Source organism: Psittacula echo, assembly GCF_963264785.1.
Source record: "Psittacula echo genome assembly, chromosome: Z".
NCBI classification, from domain to species: Eukaryota; Metazoa; Chordata; class Aves; order Psittaciformes; family Psittacidae; genus Psittacula; species Psittacula echo.
In genome coordinates, this window is record NC_137742.1 from 67,147,414 (window position 1) to 67,170,393 (window position 22,980).

Sequence of the window (22,980 nt, forward strand, 5' to 3'; positions counted from 1 at the left end):
TCCTTCTCCAAATCCAGGGTAGCCAGTTCTCTTGATAGCTTCCAGAGTAGGCCCACATTGTCCCTAGTCTGTCTTTTATTTGCTACATACCTGTGGAATCCCTTCCTGTTATCTTTCACATTCCTAGACAAGTTTAATTCTAATTGGGTCTTAGCTTTCCTGACCTGGTCCCTAGCTTCCCGGGCAACATCCCTGTATTCTTCCCAGGCCGCCTGTCCCTGCTTCCACCTTCTGTAAGCCTCTTTTTTTCCTTTGAATTTTCCTGAGCAGCTCCTTATCCATCCAAGGAGGTCTCCTGGCCCTGCTGCTGCACTTCCTTCAAGTTGGGATGCAACGCTCCTGAGCTTGGAGCAGGTGACCCTTGAATATCAACCAACAGTCTTGGGCTTCCCCACCCTTGCCCAAATCAAAAGTACCCAGTTCTCCTGATAGCTTCCAGAGAGGGCCTGTGTTGTCCCTAATCTGTCTTTTATTCGCTACGTAACTATGGAATCCCTTCCTGTTATTTTTCACATCTCTAGACAATTTTAATTCTAACTGGGCCTTAACATTCCTAACCTGGTCCTTAGCTTCCCGGACAACATCCCTGTATTCTTCCCAGGCCGCCTGCCCTTGCTTCCACCTTCTATAAGCCTCTTTTTTCCTTTGAATTTTCCTGAGCAGCTTCTTATCCATCCAAGGAAGTCTGCTGGCCATCCTGCTGCACTTCCTTCTAGTTGGGATGCAACACTCCTGAGCTTGTAAGTCCTGAGGATCTCAAATTTGATGATCTCGTGATCGCTGCAGCCAAGGCTGCCCTGGAGCGTCACATTTCCAACCAGCTCTTCCCTGTTGGTGAGCATGAGGTCAAGCATGGCACCTCTCCTTGTTGGCTCCTCTATGACTTGCAGAAGGAAGTTGTCTTCCACACAATGGAGGAACCTCCTGGATTGCTTGTGCTGGGCCATACTGTCCCTCCAGCAGATGTCAGGATGGTTGAAGTCTGCCATGAGAACAAGGGCCTGCAGGCGTGAGGCTGTTCATATCTGCCTATCAAGTGCACTTCATCCACAGATTCCTCTTGATCAAGCAGTCTGTAACAGATTCCGACTGTAATGTCCCCCATCGCTGCTCTCCCTTTAACCATGACCCACAAACTCTCTGTTGGCTGCTCACCCATCCCCAGACAGAGTTCCATTCTCTCCAGCCTATGCCTAACATAAATAGCAACTCCCCCTCCCCGCCTGCCTGGCCTGCCTTTTCTAAAGAGCCTGTAACCTTCAGTCATACGACACTCCAGTCGTAGGAGCCATCCCACCATGTTTCTGTGACGCCCGTTATATCATGCCCCCGTAGACATGCACACATCTCTAATTCCTCTTGTTTGTTCCCCATGCTACAGGCGTTTGTATAGAGGCATCTGATCTGAGCTCCAAATGAAGCCAGCTCATTGGCTGGAGTGGCTGGAATTGGCTGCATTGCTCCAAGCATTTATTATAGGTGCTGGCAACTGGCTGGGTGTGTTGGGATGGAACGATGCCCCCCTTCCCCAGCACATCTAGTTTAAAGCATCCTTGACCAGTTTGGCAAGCCTCCTACCAAAACCACTCTTTCCCTTCTTTTTCAGACCAGCTCCACCAGCCCCCAGTAGACCTGGCCTGCTAAATTGAGTCCCATGTTCTAGATACCCAAACCCTTGACTGTGACACCACCCTTTTAACCATTTATTGACCTATCAAACCCACCTAGTCTTTTTGGGGTCCTCCCCTTTATCCTGGAGAATTGATAAAAAGACTACCTGAGTTCCAGAGCCTCTAACCACCTCTCCCAGGGCTCTGTAATCCTTCTTTATGTTCTCCAGGCTACTGCTATCTATATTACTAGCACCCACATGGATCACTAGAAGCGGGTAACAGCTGGTGGGACTTACTAGAGCAGGCAACCTCTCTGCAACATCTCTGATTCATGCCCCTGGTAGGCAACACACCTCCCTCGAGACTCGGTTAGGCCGACAGATGGGTGCCTCTGTTCCTTTCAAAGTAGAGTCCCCTACTACTACAACCTGCCGCTTTTTCCTGGCAGCACCAGTAGAGATCTTCTTCATCGGTGCATCAGCCGGTTGTTGCTGGTGCGAGGGTTCATTTTGCACTTTTTAAAATCTCTTATAAACTTCACATTTCTGAGAATAAACAGATTCCGATGTATTGTAGTGACAACACTTCCTTTACCTCAGTAAAGTCTAAGATGACTAATTTTCCATCAAACTGTCACTCATGCAAGAAAATACTTTCATAAGATGAGGGACAGGGAGACAGTTTCCAATCTAACTTACTGTGGTGTAATTCCAGACAAAGCTGATCATTTCAGTGGAGTTCACTTTGGATTTCTACTAATGTAACAAAGTTGACTTTAGCCCAAGGTTTTTATTTAAAAGAAATTAAATAAAACAAACAGCACATGCAGACATTCAAGGTGAGGTAACATGAGTCAGGGAGGGAAAAGTTAATATGAGATGCTAAACTACAAGGTGATATTTTTTCCAGTGACACAATGCATATGTTTAGTTTCTTCCCCCTGCACATGAGTATTTGCTTTCTTTGAGTCTTGTCCTGTCTTCACACTCTTTAGTGCCAAGGCCTGTACCTCTGTAGACAGCCACTTATTTAGGTGAAGTACTACAGAGGTACAGGCTGGCAAGCCTGTGAATTTGCCTGCAGGACAGAGGATTATAATTTTAGTATCATCAACCATAATATTATAAAGCTTCCTAATTCTGTTGTCAGTTACCAAACAGGAGTTTAAAATTTACTTGTAACTATTTATGGTGAAGGCCGACAATATTTTTACTGCCTCTGTTTTTTTCCTAATGCATTTCCCATGGACATGACCACCAGACCTTTTTCAGAAAGTCTGTAAGTCAGACACTTTCACGTATAATTGAAATTTTACAGGAAAAAAATGCCTCTTGGGAAAGAAACAGCTATGTAAAACAAGAAAATGGGACTAAAAGAGTTCAGATAAAAAGAAGTTATAACAGACACTCTGGCAAATGGACAGTAGCAAGCATGACCTTTCTTGGGACTGGACATTTCATATCCCAATAACTTCAGTGGGAGCTGAGTCTACTCAGCATTGCAAAAGAAGAGTTCAACACCTTTTAATGTATGGTGAGATGCTTATGCTGGATTTTGGAGGAGATATGGAAGGAAAATGCTCAATGTGTTTTGAGAATGCAGTCTCATAAAAAAGGCATGAAGTGTGATGCCTCAGGAATTCAGGAGAAACCACTGGACAGACGCAGTGTGGCTGGATGTTAGTGTAAACTTTTGAATGAAACAGAACTTGGACTCTGCCAGAAATAGAGCAGTTTATTGCCTTGGTACTACAATAAAAAGATGACTTTCTGTTAGTTCTTCCACATAACATCTGAGCACTTCATACATTTATAAAGATATTGTAAATACTCCTGGTTCTTGTACTTACCTATTTTGACATTTAAGTAGCCAAAGTTTGAGAGACCAGTGCTGTTTAGAAGACAAGTTACAGTGTAAAGAACACAATGTGCATAATTTTGCTACTCCTCAAAATGTAGCACTAAATCCCTAACTTTCAGTGCTGTAGACTTTTGAGAAACAGATTTTTTGTGATATTTGGAATAACTGCAAATGTCTTGCCTCTGATCAGACAAGTTAACCATGCCAGAACCAGGATGTAAAAGCATTCTCCTAAATCTGACCACATGAACTCGACAAGAACAGAAGTTTAATGTAAGTAAATGCAGAATTACCAAGATTCAGTTCCCTCCCATTTCTCTCCACGTGACAGTTACCTGTGGCAGTTACCACACTGTGAGTTACCTGTACAGTCTGCAACTGTTGTGTTTCAACTGAGCAGGAGTTTTTCTCTTTGCTCTTCGCCTTCATGGCCAGTTAAACAGTAGCTCCATCTGGCTCAGTAGGAAACATAAATAGAAAAAAAGAAGAAAACCCTATAGGTGAAACAGAGGTGTCCACAGACATACAGATTAGTTCTATGTAAATTGCAGATGCTGGAGTAAAGCAGACATAAGGATTGTCTTCAGTGGAGCTGAGAAACAAAGTAGATTTAATTTAGGAATAGTACACATTATCAAAAGCAAAACTTTAGTGGACCTAAAAGTTTAACTACATACATTTATTTAAAGTGGATCTTCTAATAAGACTGTGGTTGACAGAAATTTCCTTTCCAATTTTTTGTCTGAGTTAATGTTGAGAAGAGATCATGGCTGTTAGGGAAGGCAGCATGGCCACTGCCATGCTACAGAAATAACAGCTCACAGGACATATTTTTAATTTTTCGAGTCTACCAAAGTCTACCAGTTTTTTTAAGAAACAGGAAATAATTATTTTATGTCAATAATAGTCTGATATGGATGCTTGCCTTTTAGAAAGCAACAAATTACAATCATAGAAGGATATTAAGTCTCTGAGGCTTCCTGTCATAGACTGTAATTTGATGTGGCTTTGGATCTGAAAATTTAATGATCTCAGTAGAAGGTTTAACTGCAGTAAGAGTTGAAATAAGATCCCTTTAGTGTTGGAATACTATTGTAAAGGCCAAAATCAAAAGAGAAAGAAAAGAAAGTCTGCAAAGAGTAGCAAGATAGACTAAAAACTTCAAGTAGTATAAAATAATAAAATGTCATTATTTTTGTTAAAATACGTATCAGGCTGTTTGTCATTCCAGGACCCATCTTTTCCACCAGCTTAAAGGAAGAAATGTAACAATAAAGCTATCATTGCTGAGATTTTTCTCACATGCTGTAGCAGGAAACACATTGCCATATTTTCCTACTGGGATATCATCAAACAAAGCAAGTAATATGTCTGCTATAATATTTATTTAAAATGTAAATGATGCTCAGATGTGTGCTCTTTAAATGCATTTGAGAGAACAAAGCAGTAAGTATTAACAAGTGCAGCCACTCTGTTCCTTCCAACAACTACTCTGCTACACTGAGTTTTTTGAGAAGAAAATCAAAGCCCCTGCAAGGAAAGTATTACATCCTTAGCTGAAAGAACAATTAGTATGTGCCAGAAGATGTAAAATTTTTCCTACTTATTTCAGGTGTTAACACATATTTTTATAGTTAATGCTGCATTATTATGAGATTTCTACAGTCAAATGATGTCCACATCAATGGCAACCAAATATTAAAGTTCAGACTTTTACTATGGTGAATAAGAGGAAAGTTCTTAAGTCCAAACAAATATTACTTTGTTTTATTCTACAAAACAGTTGCTATCCTGAGGTGTTAAAAGATAAATTCATCACTAACAGCCTTTTCTGTCTCCTTGCAGTCAGTTTAAGTTCTTAGTAAGGAGAAGCTGAACTATGATGAGAACATCTTTAAAACACTGAGGTCCAATTTTGCTTCTTCTTTCAGTTTTCCATGTTCACTGTTTTCTCTTATACTCTCCTCCTTATCTTTCATATTAAGTATTTAAATTACTTTCCCTTATTATTATTTTTAGACAGTATTTCGTGAAAGTTTCAAATCCTAGCTGCCTTCCTACATCCTCTAGCAGCAGCCTTATATTCCTCCCAAGTGGCCAGCTCCTCCTTCCATGGCCTGTAAACTCTCCTCTTCCACTTGAGCATACCCAGCAGTTCCTTATTTAGCCACGCAGGTCTCTTGCGTCTCCTCCTCTTCCTTGGCTTCCTATGTGTCGGGATGCTCTGCTCTTGAGCTCGGAATAAGCAATTCTTGAATGCCAACCAACTATCTTGGGCCCCTTTACCATCGAGCAGCCTTGCCCATGGGATTTCCCCTAGCAATTGCTTGAAAAGGCCAAAGTTTGCCCTGCTAAAGTCCAGGGTTGCAATTCTGCTCGCTATTCTACTGGTCCTACCACACAAGATCCTGAATTCCACCATCTTGTGGTCGCTGCAACCAAGGCATCCCTCCAAAAGCACTTCTTTAGGGGAAGCTCAGGTGCCTGGAATAGAAAGAAGTATGGTTTGAGACATTCTACCTGCTCCTGGAAGCTAACAGAGGGGAGCCTGTGCCTTCCTGCTTCCTCTCTCAGCCGTGAGCTTCAACCTCTCACCACCGACACCTCCAGAGCCTTTGCCTTACCCTGAGCTGATTCAGCAGAAGCTTAAACAAACAAAAAAGTGAGTACTTTCTTCAGTTTGTTCTGTACTAGTTCACATTCACAATTTATAAAAAAGAGTCCATATGAAGAAAGAAATGGAAAAATGACTGAAAAAAAAATGTCTAAAATATTTTTCTCTCCATAATTAAAGTACTGCTGAGCTTCTGTCTCCTAATTATTTCCATCTGTGCATACAAGATTTGAAACTACAAAAACTGCCATGCAAACCTCTAGATGTAAGTTTAAATTCAATTCCAAACAAACCAGTATTCCTCTATTCCACTGATGTTTATCTCCCTATCACTTTTTTGTCCAGGAGCATCTTATTAATGCTAAAACAGAAAGAATAAGAACACCTGTATTAGAAAGGAATTCGAAATTATCAATTTAAATGTTGGTGCCTTAAGATGAAAAACATAAAATACACTGATTACCTGTAGTCATGATAAACACCAATGTGCTCTGGTTTTTTGCTAGATACTTTCTAGCTGGCAGAAATTCCTCTTTCATGAGTAAAAATATAATAGAATGGAATCTGTGGAGTTAATAGAAGACTTGGAAGGGCACTCCCAGAAATTCCTTCTCTTTTGGGAAAAAATGTGGGAAAAAGATACAGCTACTTGAAGAGCTAAATGAAGGTCTGTGCTGGTAAGGTTATTCTAGTTATTTGTCTTGTTAGTCCTTAGGTCTCCTTGCTGTGATGATACCATGTTCAGAATGGTAATTCTGAATTACCAGGGCAGTGATTGTGATCATTAATATACAAATGGGCACGACTACATTACGTGAACTCTATTACGTATTTTCCTTCAAAGCGCCAGCATCCATGTAAGAGTGTCAAGTCTTTGCACAAGGATACCACAAATTGATCAGAGATACATTTGCAATCTCTATAAAGTTACAAAAATCAGATGGTGATAAAATTAACATCCAGTACACACATGCACACACCCCGTAAGTCTAGCTTGACTTATGGATACCCTTAAGCTAAAAATAAATTTAGCTATGCTTTTGCCTGAAGAAAACAAGAACTTCTCACAGATGGTGTGCATTGCTTTCCAGGCTACACCACGATTATATACCCAGCAGTTCTAACCAAAGAGAATAAAAAATTAGAGTCATCTGTTTTATCTGATAATATCTCACAATACTCATGTCATGTTTTGTAAACACGGACATAAATTTGAATTTCAAAGCTTTTAACAATAAATCTTCTATAGTATGACATTCATGATATATTAAGACAGAAACTCAAAGTATTTTTTACTGCATGGAAAGCTGCCTTTGAAAAGAAATTATTCTTGTGAGAAGTATGCAAACAGATGTCATAACACCTAGAATTTAGTGAAGACTTGAGGTACTCTCAGTATGTTGTTTGCAGCTCAAGAGCAAGAATTTACACATAGGTGAGCAGAAGTGCAGTTTTGTGTAAGACAACCATGATTTCTGTGAGTGTCCAGGCAAAGGAAGAGCTAAAAGGGAATAGAATATATTCACACTGTGAATACATCAGCATGAAAGAAATATTAGGTTCGGGTTTTGGGTGTCTGGTTGGGGTTTTTTTAGGGATGATTGTAATTGTGTAACTGTGCAGAAATTGCTTGTTAGTGCCCTACATGCACAAAACCCCAGTGAAAAGGGTCAGACCTCTGACTGCAACATTCTGTACTGTAAGCATCAGCAACTAAATTATAGATAATCATAAAAGGCAGTGTTGTAACTGTGCTGAGGCTTTAGTCTCAGGCTGAATTAATTCTATGCTTGTTTATTTCACAGACTGGCTTGCAAGCTCATGCAAGAAAGCTTAGGAGAATATTCACTTCCTTTCATAGACATCTAATTTCATGAATAACCTCCTTAGTCCCACATATTACTGACTGAGAGTCAGGCTGCATGTGAGAGCAATGTAGGGTGAGAACTGCATTGAACTTCTCTGAGCTACTCTGAGGAGCAGCTTCATCTGCTTTTGTAGACAAAGAGAAGCAACTAGACTCAAGTACATCAAAGAAAGATTGAGAGGACCTGTGATGTTGTTTGTTTCTCGTACGCAAAAATCAGTAAATCTTCATTTTTATTTTACTGATGGTTTAAAACACTTAACACATTTCAGGAGGAAAGTTCTATGGAAATGTGTGCTGGATTCATCTTAACCTGAAGTTTAAATTAGTATCTGTAACTTATAGCAAAGGTATAATTGCTAAACATCTAATAATTTATTTTATATAATACTTCTCCATTTACTTCTAATCTCTCCTCTTCCCTTGACTGTCTAGTTTCTTCATTTCTTGCGTGCAGTTTAAATGGTTGGTACACCTGTCTTAGAAACAGTCCACCTTTTATTTTTTCTTCTAAAAAGTTTCTCTAAAATCTTGATGTCTTCTTCTTGCAGGGTTGCACATTTCCAGAGCACAAGGAGAATGATCAGCTACAACAATGCAGGCTCCAGTATCTAGATTTTGAATGGCACCTGTTCGGTGTGACTAGATTGAGCAAAGAACAAGCAAAGATATGAAACTTTTCTCACATGAGAAATAGATTACACAGGTGTCCCCCCCCGAAAAATGGAAAAATGGGTCCATGAGGCTGGAAAATTTTAGAGATTCATTAAATTGTGTGTGGCATAAAAAAGGTGAGTAGGAAATTATTAGTTTCTGTTTCCTGCATGACAGAATATGATCTTATAATACAATGGTCATTAAATATACCAGATTCAAAACAAATCAGAGGAAGTGTTTATATAATAGACACAAATATATAAATATACATATTATATATTGAATTATATATATAACACAATATATAATTATGCTGTAGAACTGCTGTCTTCAGGTGACAGTCCTCTCTGTCTCAAAAAGCAGTTGGACAAATTAATATGCTAAAGAAAGTTCTCTTAAATGATCATACGGTAAAGTAGGAGAAAGATAGAGTTGGACAAACGAAGTACCAAAGTTGAAATTTAATACTTCCTTTCTGCTCTCTTAGTTCTCTCTTGGTGAGAGAATTGTAGAGAAACTTGATTAAGTTTAATTGGTTGCCAGTATCTTAGAACACAGTGAAGTAATAGGGAAAGAGACCTTCAGAATTACTGGCTTTCTCCTTTGACCAGTCTTTTTTACCATGCATAAATATTCTAGAATTGCCATCCTGAGCACAACTCCTGTGACTTTCTACCTGACAGGCAAACTTAGGCAGCAACAAGCTTCGTAAGACAATCAAAATTAATATTCATAAAATCACTTAATAACTAACAGGAAATCAGTGTATCCTGTACAGCCCAAGCCTGTACAGTGGTGTGTACCTTGTTAGGCACCGCTGCACTCTACACAGGCTGATGGGACAGTTCCTAAACAGCAGCCTTGACAATTCACTGGGAGATGAAAAAGAATTAGTCTATATCTCCCACAGATCTCTTGGTACCTGACAGTCTTAGGGGCAGTAATTTTTTTTTACAGCTCTTTGATCAAAAGTGATGGCAGTGATTTGTGGATTTATGGATGAAGGGGATAAAAAGCATCCTGAGAACTGGTTCATGCAGTACCTAGTGGAGGTCCTTTAACATTCTTCCTGTTTTTCTTTGTTCATCCTGTGTTTTGGGGTAATTTGTTCTTTAAGTAGGGTTTGTATCAAATTAACAGATTTTCAAGCATTTCAAACCCTTGTTTTGTGAAAGTGAGAGCAATAGTACTGTTAAAAATGTCCAGGCACAGCCAGAAGACCTCAGCAGATGTTTGATTTGACCACTAAATAATCCTTTCCAGTTCTTCAACCAGCTCTCTGAAACATTTTGTGAGAGAAACAGTGAAAGATGACCAAACTGTTGTAATTTAAAATGCGCAAATAGGAAAAGACCTTTGAAGACAGCTGAGCACAGATATTATATATCTTGACTACAAAACCAAGTAAGAAAACATTCTTAGGATTCTGCATATTGTTAGTGGTTTCATAGGACTGTTATGTCAGTAATTTGGAATTGAGTCTTCTTCACAAAATGATATCAAATGGCCTATCTTCATAATTATTTCTTGGCGCTTCAAATGCTGTACAGGACAGTGTCTGGAGCTAATGGACAAATGTCAATAAATTCAGTTGTGAAGCCCTCTCACATATCTTTTTTTATAACTCAGGTGCTTGCCTACGCATTATGCCCACGTAATTTGTCTGATATCTTCCTTTCTTAGTTCTTCTTCCTTCCTGCTTACCCTTCAAATATTTTTTTCTGAATTACAGAGGTGCTAAAAACTCTTGATCTTGTTCTCCTTATTCCACTCTGAGCAAAGGAGAGAGAATCTGACTCATACAAAGAAAACAACTCAAGCTCTCACAGACCCTTTGGGCTATATTTTGTATTAGCAACATATGCTCCAGTCACTAGAGTTGCTCAGGAGTATTGTGTATTTCTGACGGAGAAAGGGAGCAAAAAAAGCTTATAAGCAAAGTATCTGGATTTTCCTGGGTAACATTTTTAGTTTTTCACAAAAGGAAGGTCAAAAGCATTACTTTTCAGTCTTTGGATTTTGGCCTTTAACTCTGTTTCCTTTCTGGTTTGTCAATGATGTAACAAAGGTGGTGAGACATGAAGAAAGATGAGAAAACATGAATATCCAAATATTTGAGGTTTTTTTTCATCAACTCTGAATATTAAAATTAAATGCTATTAAACTTTTTAAACTAAAGATAAAAAGATCACTTTTCTGAGGTTAAAAATCTATTCTTAGTTAGAAAAAAATAAACATGTAGAGAAGAATACGTAGGGCAATTCCAACAATTATATACATTTATTAAACGTAATTTCAGTCTTAAGTGAATAACTGAACCAGAGAAAACAAATTCAAATTCTGTCAAAGCACAAAGGTGGGAGGGAAACCTCATTCCAGCTAACTTTATAGTTAATGTAGAAAAATAGGTCCTTCTAGGGTACTATTCATCTTAACCTAAAGCAGACATCTAAAATAACTGCTTTTAGGGTGCAGTGTATCTAATCTGTTTCTCTCAGCTGACAGTAAGGTAACATAGAGTGACTTAGACAAATGTATGCTGCATGTCTCTAAAGGTGAGAATTTCACCCAAAGGGAGTAATTCAAATCCTGTTATAAAATGAAATATATCAACTCTGGTGCACACCAGGAAATTAGCACAGACTCTGTGCCTAACAAAACAGATTAAATCTCTAGAAGGACTGCACAGAACTTTAAAGGTATAAAGTGCTAAAGTAATTATTTTCTGAATATGAAATAAAAAAAAATTAGTTGTTTGCATTTTTCCCTCTCTTGTTTCTGTGCAGCAATCACTGGAGTTTTAGCTGTTTTGATATCTCACATGGCTGAAAACCCAAGGCAAGAAATTAAGAAGCTAAGGAATTAAAGATGCAGGAGTTCAATTTGATATATCATTACCCTTATGAGTTTGGTGATCATCATGGAACAGAGGTGTCTAGTGTGCCACTTACTGATCCATGAGCTTTATTTGTTTTGCTGACTTCTAGCTATGTAGACTATACGGTCTCTACTGCAAAGACTACTTTTGTAACCTGTACTTCTACACAGCCTAGCACAATAAAGCCCTGGTTTTGATGTATGCATGGCTACACTACCAGAGTAATAATAATTACTGTTATTATTATAATGATTAAGCTTATGCAGTCCCATGCTATTATGCAAACAAGTTTATATAAAAATGAACATTAAGAGAAAGACATTTATTTGACATTCAAGAAGTTTTGAATGACATAGATGTAGAGTTGTCATGAATATGTAAAATGTTGTGATCGTTGTCAGACTTAAATAACTGCATTTGAAACAAGCTGGCCATAAAATAATATACTGTCAGTACAGAAGGTCTTCATGATACCAGCTATAAATACCAAACATAACTAATTATTTCAGCTTTAAAATGGTCCTGCCATGTAATTTCAATGACTTATTATGTTCAAAAAATGCCCTTGTTTTTCATCAAGTTTCTACATGCAATATGTGACATAGCAGTCATTGTATTTTGAGATACTGTCTGTATTAGTAGATACCAATTTGAATAAAAACTAAAATGAAACTAATCTTATGCTTTCAATGTTCTTTAGCTGTTTTGTGATGTGGAAAAAGCAGGCAGATTCTTTTGTTGTTGACACCAGAAGTGGGGGTCACTCTGGGCCTCCTGAGTACATTCTGAGCTCAAGCAAAAATTGATTTCCTTTTTTTAAAAAGCAGCTGGCGTTACAATGAATAGCTTTCTTTCGATTTTTCTTTTCCACTGAAGCATTCAGTGAATGCAGCAGGCATAATAGGCTGAAGTAAACAATGTCAGGTTCTGTTATATCAAGAGCTCTTTTAAACTAAGCAGACAGGCTATCATCAGTGCCTGAAACCCTGTAAATGGCAGTAGAGACTGAAAATGAGTGTTTCCTGACAAGTGTTTTGACGACATTTTGAAGAATGGAAGGAGATGCTTTGCTAATTACCGTGGCTGCCACACTTTCAGTCATGATACTGTTTCATTAATGAGCAAATACAAACAACGTGTGTAAGGCAGTAATAAAATTAAAGATTCAATGAAATATATGCCAGCAACTCAGACCGTAATAAACAAAAAAACTAGAAGCAGACCCTTTCAGTTTGCCTGCGTTCACCTTTATTCATTGACGAAGCTTGTATCTCAAATGTGTTTTTAAACCAAGATATCTCTGTGGAGCTGACAGGAATTACAAAAAGGGTAGAGGTGAATATTTTCCACTAAACTCAGCAACATGGGGTAGCTATCCTTTGACGGGAGTGTTAATTATAAACAACAAGAATATTTACAACAATAGGAGAAATCAGTCTCTCTATACATGGTCTAGCTTGAAGTTAGACTTGCTGAGGCATTGCATTAGAAGATTTGCAAGGCCATAAATAATTGAGACTGACCGTATTCTGCAGTAGCAGCATGACAGTTCTAATAAGTCATGACAACTGGAAAGCAGTACTTCAGCTGACCACTATCGTTTCTGTGCTAGGTTTCAACAAGAGAATTTCAGTGTTGGCTAGATTCAGAGTTGGCTCCAGTAGCAGAGCATGTTTTCACTCATTAAGAAAAGTACTTGGAAAATCTTTTGGCCCTCTTCATTGAGTAAAAACCATACTAAAAATATATATATATATATAAATTAAAGCTATCAGGTTGCCAAGAACTAGATTTCAGTGTTACGTAAAGCATATGCTGCCTGTTCCCACTATATGATACAGTCTTCTTGTGTTACTGATCTTTGGAACTCTAAAACGAAGATGTCTTTTGGGTCATTTATCTGTCTTTTTATGACACAGCATAAAGGGGCATGCTGGCGCCTTCGTTTTTTGAAGCCAGCAAAAAAAAAAAGTCTGGGGAAAGCAGACTTCTGTGTTTGTTTTGTATAATTGCCGGACTTTTGTTTACTTAAATTCCTCTGTAGCGTTTATGTATAGTATGAATCCAAATGCTACTGTTCTCCTTGAGAGAGAGAAGAAAATTTATTGCAGCTTCTCTGGTGACTTGCAGTCCCAGGTTGAGCCTCCTACTTTGCTTTTCCTCAATTTCTTCCAAAGTACACATGCTGCTTGTCCAGCAAGGTCAATTCATGTTAAAAAATCAGTTTGAAAAAATGTATTTTTCAATTTTAAAAAATCAGCAATATTAATAAAAGAATAAGGTGGGCTTGGGTTGTTTGGTTTTTTGCTCTTTTTTTTCAGAGAGTTGTAGGGGTTTTTTCATCTCTGTTAATTTTGATAGTTTTGAAGCATTTCTGATAGCATGATCAACAGAAGGCACTGTATTGTGACTGATATTCAGAAATAGCTTGTGAGAAGACATGAGCCGGATATTATGTAAATAGTTAAGAATGTCAATGGAAGAAAACTAAGGGAAAAGGTAGTGAAAAGGATCTTAATTATACCTCCATACTTCTTTGGTATGGAGGAGGATGGCTGAAGTACAAATATGGGAAGGCCTGGCAGATTGATTATATCACACTCCCACCAACCCACCAGGGCAAGCCCCGTGTGCTTACCATGATGGCAGCAACCACCGGATGGCTGGAAACATACACGGTGTCTCATGCCATTGTCTGGAACACTATCCTGGGCATTGACAAACAGATCACAATGCTGATTTATTGGTTCTCAAAGTTGTTCATGATTTCAGAGTTTCAGCATGTCGTACCTTACTTACAGCTGGTATTTGCTGTTTTAGTGTTTATCAGCTGAGGGGCTTGGGCTAAGGTTCTTGTTTCACTGTACTTTATGGTAATGACTTGTAATACAATAGACTCATTGATCATGAAAGTGATCTGGCTTGCATTCCCAAGTGTGGTCACCACCTCTATACTTTGGGAGGTACATAATGGAAGTGTTTAGCAATTGCACATCTTTCTTCCCCTCCTCAGGTGGCCAACCTATGAAGGAGACCTTCCCTTGCCTTCCCAGCTCCCCCACCAGACTATTTACAGCCGCATTTGAGAGTTCTGAGGGTTTTGAATGGCCTTTGGGTACCCTTGAGACCTGCCTGCTGATTGTGATGGAGATCCCCATGCTGGCACACATATAGAGTGTGTTTTAGCCATGACCATTTCATCTGATCTCAAGAGTTAAGCAGAGTTGGGTTTGGGCCTTGTCTAGGGCTAGACGATGATACAGGAGGACCAACAGATTTTCCCCGAGGCTGGACAGCCACGAGTGGCAGGGTGTGTGGGACGGTATGGGCAAGTATCTATTCCACCGGGCCCCTCCAGTGCTTTGGAATTTCACCACTGAACAAGTGCAAAATCCAGAAAAATAGCACTTAAATGAGGTGTGTTGTCATCCTGGTCATACCAGAGAGGGACAAATCATGGCAACGTGCTGAGGCTTTGCCTATGCTTACAGAGCCCTGTCCAACACTATCCAGCACCTTCAAAAGGAAAAAAATGTCTCTGGATCTGTTGGCAAAGCATCAGACAATGCAACTACTCTAATTCCAAATACACCAGCTACTCCAAATCCAAATACAGCAGCTACACCAGCCCCAGCGACAAGTACAGCAGCTACTCAAACTCTGACCGCAACAGACAGTGCAGCTGCTCCAGCTCCAAGCACAGGAGCTACACCAGCTCCAGTGACAACTACAGCAGCTGCTCAAATTCTGACTACAACAGGTAATGCAGCTAATCCAATTACAAGCACTGCAACTACACCAACACCAGCAACAGGTACTGCAGCTACCCAAACCCCAGCAACAGGTACTGTAGCCATTCCTAACACAGTGATAACCACTGCAGCTAAACCAGAGGATCAATTAGTGCCCATGTCAGTTGCCCCTGTAAACAACGGGAAAAGCAAAAAAGAGGTAAGAATGATGAAGAAGCAAGATGAAGAAACAATGCACCACAGGAACTTTATTGTGTTCTACAGTATGTAAAAGTTCTGACTGGGCTGGGCCAGCCCTGTTGGCAGATCCTCTGGTGTTGACCAACCAGGTGGCTTTTGGTAAATATGCATCCCAGTGTTTGAAAGTCCCACCACCCATTGCTCTCAGTGTAGTTTTTAACAGCCCATTGTACATTTGATTTTCCCAGAGGCTGATGCATGGTAGGGGATGTGATATACCCACTCAATGCCATGCTCTTTGGCCCAAGTGTCTATAAGGTTGTTCCAGAAATGAGTCCCATTGTCTGATTCAATTCTTTCTGGGGTGCTGTGTCGCCACAAAATCTGTTTCTCAAGGCCCAGGATAGTGTTCTGGGCAGTGGCGTGGGGCACAGCATATGTTTCCAGCCATCTGGTGGTTTCTTCCACCATGGTAAGCACATGGCGCTTGCCTTGGCTGGTTGGTGAGAGTGTGATATAATCAATTGCCAGGCCTTACCATATTTATACTTCAGCCATTGTCCTCCATACCAAAGAGGCTTTAATCATTTAGCTTGCTTAATTGCAACACATTCATGAATAACCTGGGCAATAGCATTCATTGTTAAGTCCATCCGTGGATCACGGGCTCATCTGTATGTTGCATCTCTGCCCTGATGGCCTGAAGTGTCATGGGCCCACGAGGCCAAAAATAATTCACCCTTATGTTGCCAGTCTAAGTCCATCTGAGCCACTTCAATCTTAGCAGCTTTATCCACCTGTTAGTTGTTCTGGTGTTCCTCAGTGGCCTGACTCTTGGGTACATGAGCATCTACGTGGCATACCTTCACCACCAGGTTCTGCATTGTGATAGCGGTATCTTCTCACGGTGCAGCAGCCCAGATGGGTTTACCTCTGCGTTGCCAGTTGCTCTGCTTCCATTGCTGCAACCACCCCCACAGGGCATTTGCCACCATCCATGAGTCAGTATAGAGATAAAGTACTGGCCACTTTTCTCGTTCAGCAATGTCCAAGGCCAGCTGGATGTCTTGCACCTCTGCAAACTGACTCGATTCACCCTCTCCTACAACAGTTTCTGCAACTTCTCGTCGGGGACTCCACAAAGCTGCCTTCCATCTCTGATACTTTCTCACAATACGGCAGGACCCATCAGTAAACAAGGCATACTGATTTTCACTTTCTGACAGTTTATTATATGGTGGGGCTTCTTCAGCACGTATCACCTCCTCTTCCGGTGACATTCCAAAATATTTGTCCCCTGGCCAGTCTATACGGTGCCAGGTTGGACAGTGCCTTGGGTGACATGGTTTAGTGGGAGGTGTCCCTGCCCATGGCAGGGGGGTTCGAACTAGATGATCTTAAGGTCCTTTCCAACCCTAACTATTCTATGATTCTATGATGACTTCTAGAATTCTGGGACGACTGGGATTTCCTGTTCGAGCTCGTTGTGTAATTAGTGCAGCCCACTTACTCCATGTCGCATCGGTTGCATGATGTGTAGAGGAGACCCTGCCTTTGAACATCCAGCCCAGCATGGGCAGCTGGGGTGCCAGGAGGAGCTGTGCTTCAGTGCCAATCACTTCCGAAGCAGCTCGAACCCCTTCATAGGCTGTCAGGACCTCTTTTTCAGTTGGGTCATAGCTGGCCTCAGATCTTCTGTATGCCAGAGTCCAAAAGCTGAGGGGTTGACCTTGAGTCTCCCCTGGAGCTTTCTGCCAGAGGCTCCAGGTAGGACCATTTGCCCCAGCTGCAGTGTACAGTACATTTTTAACATCTGGCCCGATCCGGACTGGTCCAAGGGCTGCTGCATGAACTATCTCACGTTTAATTTGCTCAAAGGCTTGTTGTTGCTCAGGGACCGAGATATACTTGGTGAGTAATGCGGGAAGAAGAAGTCCGATGTGTACCTCAAGGGGATTTGATTTTAGGGGAAAACAGCCAATAAACTCAATTGTATGCTGTTGCCTGCTATGTAGCCCTTTTGTAGCCCACCAAAACACAGCCCATTGTACCGTTCGACTTTCCCAGAGGCTGGTGCATAGTAGGGGATGTGGTATGCCCTGGATTCAACAGTAGCAGTGATTTTTCTCAGTCTTAGTTGCTGGTGCAGTGATGTGGTTTTGACTTTCAGCCTGGGAACAACGCTGATAACACCGATAATTTTCTGAGTATCAGAATTAAGGAAATTTTTCTGATATTGTTCTCAGCCCTTGTCTCCAAAGCCTTTTTACTGGTTGTTACTATACAGTCAACAAAAAAGCATAACTGATGATGTTTTTAGTTTGCATAACCATATATGTATTGTAAGCTGACAAGAATACCAATGAAAAATAAATACCCTAAATGTAGGCTCTTTAGAAAAGACAGGCCAGGCAGGCGGGGAGGGGGAGTTGCTATTTATGTTAGGGATAGGCTGGAGAGTATGGAACTGTGTCTGGGAACAAATGCTCAGTTAACAGCGAATTTGCTGGTCAGGGTTAAAGGGAGAACAGCAATGGGGGACATTACTGTGGGGATCTGTTACAGACCGCCTGATCAAGAGGAATCTGTGGATGTAGTCTTCAATAGACAGATAGAAGCAGCCTCATGCTCACAGACCCTTGTCCTCATGGGGGACTTCAAACATCCTGATATCTGTCGGAGGGACGGTATGGCCCGGCACAAGCAGTCCAGGAGGTTCCTCGATTGTGTGGAAAACAACTTCCTTCTGCAAGTCATAGAGGAGCCGACAAGGAGAGGTGCCATGCTTGACCTCATGCTCACCAACAGGGAGGGGCTGGTTGGAAATGCGATGCTCCAGAGCAGCCTCAGTTGTAGCTATCATGAGATGGTAGAGTTCGAGATCCTCAGGACAGTGAGAAGAGCGTGCAGCAAGCTCACTGCCCTGGACTTCAAGAGAGCAGATTTTGGCCTCTTCAGGAAACTGCTTAGGAAGGTTCCATGGGATTTAGCCCTAGAGGGCAGGGGGACCCAAGACTGTTGGTTGATATTCAAGGGTCACCTGCTCCAAGCTCAGGAGCGTTGCATCCCAACTTGAAGGAAGTGCAGCAGCAGGGCCAGGAGACCTCCTTGGATGGATAAGGAGCTGCTCAGGAAAATTCAAAGGAAAAAAGAGGCTTACAGAAGGTGGAAGCAGGGACAGGCGGCCTGGGAAGAATACAGGGATGTTGTCCGGGAAGCTAGGGACCAGGTCAGAAAAGCTAAGACCCAATTAGAATTAAACTTGTCTAGGAATGTGAAAGATAACAGGAAGGGATTCCACAGGTATGTAGCAAATAAAAGACAGACTAGGGACAATGTGGGCCTACTCTGGAAGCTATCAGGAGAACTGGCTACCCTGGATTTGGAGAAGGATGAGGTTTTTAATGACTTTTTTGCCTCGGTCTTCACTGGCAAATGCTCTGACCACACCACCCAAGTCTTGGAAGGCAGACGCACGGACTCTGAAAATGAAGACCCTAGGCCTGCTGTAGGAGAGGATCTGGTTTGAGACCATCTTAAGAACCTAAATGTGCACAAGCTCATGGGAGCTGATGAAATCCATCCGTGGGTCCTGAAGGAGCTGGCGAATGAAGTTGCTAAGCCACTGGCCATCATATTTGAAAAATCATGGCAGTCAGGTGAAGTTCCCGAGGACTGGAAAAAGGGAAATCTAACCCCCATTTACAAGAAGGGGAAAATGGATGACCCGGGGAACTGCAGACCAGTCAGTCTCACCTCTGTGCCTGGCAAAATCTTGGAGCAGATTCTCCTGCAAGGCATGCTAAGGCACATGAAAAACAAGGAGGTTCTTGGTGACAGCCAGCATGGCTTCACTAAAGGGAAATCCTGCCTGACCAATTTGGTGGCCTTCTATGATGGGGCTACGAAACTGATGGACAGGGGCAGAGCCGTTGATGTCATCTACCTGGACTTGTGCAAAGCCTTTGACACTGTCCCACATGACATCCTTGTCTCTAAATTGGAGAGGCATCAATTTGATGGGTGGACCACTCGGTGGATAAAGAACTGGATGGATGGCCGCACGCAGAGTTGTGGTCAATGGCTCGATGTCCATCTGGAGACCGGTAACGAGTGGTGCCCCTCAGGGATCGGTGTTGGGACCAATATTGCTCAACATCTTTGTCGGTGACATGGACAGTGGGATTGAGTGCGCCCTCAGCAAGTTTGCCGATGACACCAAGCTGTGTGGTTTGGTTGATACGTTGGAGGGAAGGAATGCCATCCAGAGGGACCTCGACATGCTTGTGAGGGGGGCTGATGCCAACCTTATGAAATTTAACCATGCCAAGTGCAAGGTCCTACACCTGGGTCAGAGCAATCCCAGGCACAGCTACAGGTTGGGCAGAGAAGAGATTCAGAGCAGCCCTGGGGGGAAGGACTTGGGGGTGTTGGTTGATGAGAAAATGAATATGAGCCGGCAGTGTGCGCTCACAGCCCAGAAAGCCAACCGTATCCTGGGCTGCATCAAGAGGAACGTGACCACCAGGTTGAAGGAGGTGATCCTGCCCCTCTACCCTGCTCTCGTGAGACCTCACTTGGAGTATTGTGTGCAGTTCTGGTGTCCTCAACATAAAAAGGACATGGAACCGTTGGAACAAGTCCAGAGGAGGGCCACGAAGATGATCAGGGGACTGGAGCACCTCCCGTATGGAGACAGGCTGAGAAAGTTGGGGTTGTTCAGCCTGGGGAAGAGAAGGCTGCGTGGAGACCTCATAGCAGCATTCCAGTATCTGAAGGGGGCCTACAAGGATGCTGGGCAGGGACTATTCATCAGGGACTGTAGTGACAAGACAAGGGGTAACAGGTTCAAACTTAAACAGGGGAAGTTTAGATTGGCTGTAAGAAAAAAGTTCTTTACTGTGAGGGTGGTGAAGTATTGGAATGGGTTGCCCAAAGAAGTTGTGAATGCTCCATTCCTGGTGGTGTTCAAGGCCAGGTTGGACGAAGCCTTGGGTGACGTGGTTTAATGTGAGGTGTCTCTACCCATGGCAGATTGTTTGGAACTTGATGATCTTAAGGTCATTGCAACCCTAACTATTCTATGATTCCATGATTCTAAGGATCTTTCTTTATCCTACTATACTGCTCTTTAGAGGGTGACTAATTTGCCATGACAGAGATCAAGGCTGAATATGCACCCCTTCAAACATCATTGTGGAGAAACAGCACTGTCAATCAGCCATGGTTACTATTGTTACTATGACAGGTAACTGGGGATTTTTTTTGCCGTTCCACAGCGACAGTACTCTCGTAGTTTTAGGGTGTGTGCTTATGGTGACAACTTATACTTGAGAATTAATGTGATGTTATAGCCTATATTCTGTGCATCCAACTAAACAAAAATTCAAATAGTAAAAAGCAGAAGAACCTAATTATATTCCCTTTTAGTTTTGTAAAGACCAAAAAGAATTTATCTTATTGAGGGAAATTTAAAAGGTCATCTGAGTCCTTCCAGAATGACACTTTCTTGTTGACTGTATGTCACTGATAGTATCTGAGAACAGTTTTCTCAGGTATATTGCAACAAAGAGGCACACTCTGTGTAAAGGGTCTAGATGGTGTGGATATACATTGTAGGGTTTGAAAAAGTGGCAACAAGAGACCTTATTTCATTCCCTGCAATTCTAGTGTGGCACTGAAGATCTGATTTTTGAGATTCCTTGGGGAACGCGGGTGTTCCTGCGTGCTTGAACTTCTAAGCAGAATGTAATTATTGAGGAAATTAACTTCACAGCTGAAGATTGTGGTGTCACAATAATTTAGAGGAGTAGGAAAGATGTTTTCTGAGCAATCACTAATCTTTTTTCCCCTTTTATTTTTTTTTGTTACCACTTAATAGCATTCATTAAAACTGTTAACATGAATTGTTTCTCTTTAAATTTCCTACTGAGTCTGTTTAGTTGAGTTAAACTTTTCTTTGCATAATATATTCCTGTCATGCTCAATTGACTTTCTTTATAAGAGGAATAAATATTTTGTACAGGTTTATTCTTAATAGCACAAGAAACCACAAAAAATACACATTGCTGGTTTCTTGTTAAAATAATTGTGAATGCCAACACCAGTTGTCAGGCACAACCTTTCTACCCTGATATGTAGCAGCTTATTGAAAATCTTTCTTGCAAAAAGCAGTCTTTGCCTTTGGAGTCAAGAAGAGGTTAGGAGACAGCAAAGGTGTAAGCTTCCATTACCAAGTTTTTTCTAATTTTTAACTTGGTTTTCTACTGCAGCTTGTAACAAGAAAACATGCTGACTTCCAAGGCAACTGTTTTTGTTCTGTTTAAGCTCAGTGTTACAGCTGCTGGCCATACCAGGACAAATACTTTGGTCATCCTTCTGACAAAGCCCTTCTGTATGGGTTAATACATGAGCAGGGAAAATTTTGTGAGTGTTGATCCAAGGTGCTTTTTTGTAATGTCTTCCCATTAGGATGGCATGGGGAAAGTTGTTTCTCAAGGCCCTCTCCCATTTTGGAACACAAAATACTGAAGTGTGTAATGGAGGAAGGCCTTCACTCTTTCACAGTCTGTCGCCCTAAATTAAATGACTTAAGAGGTGGCTGTAGTAAGTGATGTCACTGGTTATACCTGTTACATGTGCAAATGGAACCCCAAAAAATGGAAACAAAGATGAGTTGTGGTTTCCTCATCATAAGCTTATAAAATGTGGAGTAGTCTATGAAAAACATGCATTGGCTTCCCAAAGCAATGTGTTTTACAATCATAGAGGAAGGGCTATGAAACTATACCACTCTTCACCCCACCAAGCTTTTACCTGTTTTGCTGAAGGAACATTCAATCAAGAGGAAAGCCTCTGTCAGCTGCACAAAATGGCATAAATATAATTTTGCAAAAACTAAAGATATGCTCAATACAGTATAACATGAACATTTTTAGTCACCCAAACAGCATTACATGAATACACAGGAATAAAATGAAAACAGCATTTAACGTTATAAGTTCATATTTATTGAAGCAGTAAAGAGTCACATGACCTTGTATCTACTCCTTAGGATAGTAATAGAACTCACTTTGACAGCCAGGCTGAAAAGTATAGCATTTCACAGAGGACTAAAATTCATCCAGTCTTTGACTACTGGTGATGGAAAGAGTAGACGTGTGGTGGCTATTACAATTTAAATATCGTATGCAGAGTTTTTATTTCAGCAGTGACTACTTATATGTCTTATCAAAATGGAGGTTGGAACTCAGACAAAAATAATCCATTTGCCTGTCTCTGCTAACTGATTGACTGCTAGAAAATTCACTGGGCTGCACTCACAATAAGGGACAGTATTCAGGACTTTGTGCTGTGGCAACATCTAAAAGTCTTTAACAGTACAAAGTCTGTAGATAAAGGAACTGGAGATACTTGCAACCAAACGTTAGGTGCATGTAGGAAACAGCAAACAGAAACAGTGTTTTCATGACACACAAGGTGTGAGTTGCCAGTTAGAACATGTACACAACTGAGTACAGATTCTGTTGTGTGACAGGTGATGGCTGAATAAGAGCCAG